We start from the raw sequence: 4,019 nt of genomic DNA, 5'->3' as shown, positions 1-4,019 counted from the left end.
GGTCCACGCTCCCTTTTGCTATTTCAGTGTCCTTTGCCTCTTGTCCTGGGGACATTTCTTGACCCTCCTCTTCCTGTACTGTTGTTGCCTCTGTTTTCTACGTTGTTGTTGTTGTTTCTGCAAACTTCTTTTACTCCGTATCTTTTTGTGCCGCTTCATGCACTGCCTGTTGAAGTCACCTTCACTAAGTGGGCCCGCAAGCTATTTTTGGCGCAAAGTCTATTTTTAGGCTATGTCTATTTTTAGACATATGGATCATGGTCTATGAGTTGCAAAATGCTATTTGTGGATGATTGGTCATGTTGGTAAAAATAGATGGACTTCTATTTTTAGACATATGGGCAGAGTCTATTTTTAGACTGCCAGTCAAAAAATAGAACAGTCGAATATTATTAGCTCTTAATAATATTTGGACTATAAACATTATCTTTTCCTCTTGGAGCACTTTAGTTCGAGCTATGGATGTGGCACATGCAACTTCCAGAAGGAAATACGCTTTTCTTATGGGTCAGTTGAGCTATTGCATGATGGAATTCAGTTAGAACTCAAGTGATTGAGTTTGGTGGAGTTGATTGAGGAGTTGATGGAGTTGTGTTCAGTTTGACTTAGTTGAACTAGTTGTATTTAGTCTAACTACCAAATACACTAGTGATGAGTGATGTGAATTAATTATTAATTAATTCACTAATTATTAACTCATAAATCAACTAAATAATACATCAGTTAACTCAGTGCATGGATAGTTCAGTGGAGACAAGTGTTAGAGGTGGAGACTACTATCAGTTGTGACTATAGTTGTGCATGAGATTTGCACAATCATTGATTGAGATCGCCAATGAGGATTGCGTAGTACAGAAGAAGGGAAGATGAGCTTGGATCATTCCAATTCTCAACTTGGATTGTGCAGTAGAGGCAGGAAAATAGTGGAGGAGATTTGAACCTATGACTTGATTCAGATCTGTGCTAGTTTGTGTGTAGCAGGTGGAGATAGTATTGAGTACTTGTGAGGAGTATTGTACTATGTATTGTTACATGTTATCTATCATTATAATATACAGATAGTTGGGGGTTTTTAGCTGTATGATTTCCCTAGTACATACTGTGTTGACATGTGTAATTGATGTTTCAATGTGCGAATGCGATTGTTTCTTAATTCTACAAAATTGATGATCAATGTAGAGGAGGTTATGTATTATGCATGCATTCCACAAATAGTGTATAATCGGGATAATGTCTGTGAATAAGTGTTATATTATTCAAAATTTCTACATGGTATCAGAGCGAAGTTGATCATCAGATCTATTATTCAGGAAGTGATTACATTTTATTTCTTCAGGCAGAGTCTGTAATCGGGCCAGGTAGCCTCTAGATTCATCCTTCTTTCAGAAGGTGAGATATCCATTGAATGCCCATACAGTCAATCTCTGTATAAGAAATACCTTGTTCTCACAAATTTTAGATCAAAATCAGTTGAGTTTTGAGCTGGTGGAATTTGAATTTGTAGTGGTGTTTTCTTGGTGTCGAAGTTGAAATGTATTTCAACGGATTGCGATTGGAGTATGCCCTTGAAGGCAGCTGAAATTATATTGCATGGAAGGATAGGATGGAGGCAGTGTTAGATGACAATGGGTTGAAGGAGTTCATAGATGCTGATGTCCCAAAGCCCACTGGTGCTACTCACGTTGAGGCTTGGCAAAAGAAGACAGCAAAGTGTCAAAGGATTTTGTTGGAGGGCATGAAGGATCACATTATATCCAGCCTGCATGGAAAGGCTTCTCCATACTTGATGTGGAAAGCATTGACAGATTTATTCCAAAGCAAGAGCGACCAGAGGAAGTTGGTGCTCAAGGATAAACTCAGAAACATTAAGTGTGAGAAAGGAGATAGTATGCCCAAGTATCTCACGAAGTTCACCCAATGTCGGGATGAACTAGGAAGTGTGGGGGTGACTGTAGATGATGAGGACTTGGTGAGCTTGGCTCTCCTTGGTCTTCCAAAGAGTTGGAATTCCTATCAGGACTCTGTCAATGGTCGAGAGAAATTTCCAGGATGGGAGAGACTTGGGTCAGATCTTGTGCAAGAGGAGATCAGGAGGAATACTAGGGACGGATCTTCATCAAAGGCATCTGATGAAGAAAATTGCGGTTTGGCTGCCAAAGCAAAGAGGGGGAAGAACAAGAAAGCTTCTCATTCTGATGTGAAAGGCAAGAAGCAGGACATGTCCAAGGTGAAGTGCTTTCACTGTCACCAGCATGGACATTATGCCACAAATTGTCTGCAGAAGAAGAAAAATAAGCAAGCTGCTGGATCTGCAATGGGAGAAGCCTTAGCCTCGCAGTTTGAGCTGGATTTTTTGCTGATCGCATGCTTGGTATCAAGTGTGATGGGATTGGTATGGTTCTTGGATAGTGGTGTGTCTTTTCACATGACAGGAGATCGAGATTTGTTTTCTGATCTGGATGAGAAAGATCTTGGAGTGCACATCGATATGGGCGATGATGGTAGATATAGTGCAACCGGTATCGGTACCATTTCCTTTGAGAGGGAGTCTACTAAACCCTTCGTATTGAAGGAAGTGATGCATGTTCCAGGATTGAAGAAGAATCTTATCTCTGTGGTGATGTTAGAAGACAAGGGATATGATGTTGTTATTAGCGAGGGAAATGCTTTCCTGCGCAGTAAGACAACTGGAGAAACCCGGAAGATAGGGGTTTGAGTCAGGAACCTTTATCAATTGCATGTAGATGGCTGCATAACAATGGCATGCAAGGTAGAAGGATTGGTGAGCCAGGATGATGGCAAGCTGTGGCACCGGAGATTGGGTCACCTTCACCATGGAGCCTTGAAGATACTGCAGCAGATTTATACTAGGCTTACTAAAGGCACTCTTGCACAGTCAAATCAGTGCAAGGGGTGTACTTTGGGAAAATTTGTGAAAGCCACCTTTCACGAGAAGGATAGTCGCGCCACAACGATCCCTGAGAGAATTCACACAGACATATGTGGATCTTTCTCAGTAGCTTCGACAACAAAGAACAGGTACTACGTGATCTTTGTTAATGATTTCTCTTGAAAGTGTTGGATCTTCTTCATGTAGAAGAAGAGCGAGACATATTCAAATTTCTGTGAGTTCAAAGCACTGGTCGAGAAGGAATCGGGGAAGAAGGTGAAGGCTCTTAGGAGCGACAATTGTGGTGAATTCATCTCTGGCGATTTCAAGGACTTCTTTAGTGCAGAAGGGATTCGAAGAGAGCTCATAGCTGCCCATAACCCATAGCAGAACGGGGTTGCTGAGTGAAAGAACAGAACAATCATGGGTGTTGCATGAGCGATGTTGCATGATCAGGGTCTACCCCTTCACTTGTGGGCGGAGGCATGCAATACTACAGTATATGTGCAGAACCATTGTCCTCACAAGGTACTTGGCATGAGTACACCCGAGGAGGCTTATTCTGGTAAGAGGCCTGATATTTCCCATTTGAGGATTTTTGGTTCTAATGTTTACATGCATGTGACGAAGGATGCCAGGAAGAAGCTGGAGCCGACTGCAGAGGTTGGGATATTTTTGGGCTACACTGATACGTCCCACAACTAGCGTGTGTATGTGCCAGACGGTCACAAGACTGTTGTGCGACGGGATATCAAATTTCAGGAGGAGAAAGCCATGAAGTGTTCGCTTGAGAGGGAGCCACACTTGCATGTAGATGAGGAGCTATTAGTTCCTAAGGATGAGCTTCAGGACATGGATCAGCCACAATATGAATTTCATGGAGTGGAAGAGACCACTCATGCAGCGTCAACCATCAGAGGGCGAAAGCAGACTACAGAAGCTAAGCGACTGGCTCAAGATGCAGAGAAGGTTGTAGGACCAACTATAGCACAACGCAAATAGAGATAGTCACCTAATCGGTACACTAGATACATGGATCTTGTGAGCAAATGTGTTGTGACTGAGCCATCCTCTTTTGAGGAAGTTGTGGAGGATCTCGCATGGGTAGATGCCATGGTGGAAGAGTATG

This window comes from Pinus tabuliformis, chromosome 2_2, assembly GCF_031772625.1.
Source record: "Pinus tabuliformis cultivar Carrire ecotype Pingquan chromosome 2_2, CPIR1, whole genome shotgun sequence".
In the NCBI taxonomy this organism is placed as follows: domain Eukaryota; kingdom Viridiplantae; phylum Streptophyta; class Pinopsida; order Pinales; family Pinaceae; genus Pinus; species Pinus tabuliformis.
This window is presented reverse-complemented; position numbering follows the sequence as displayed.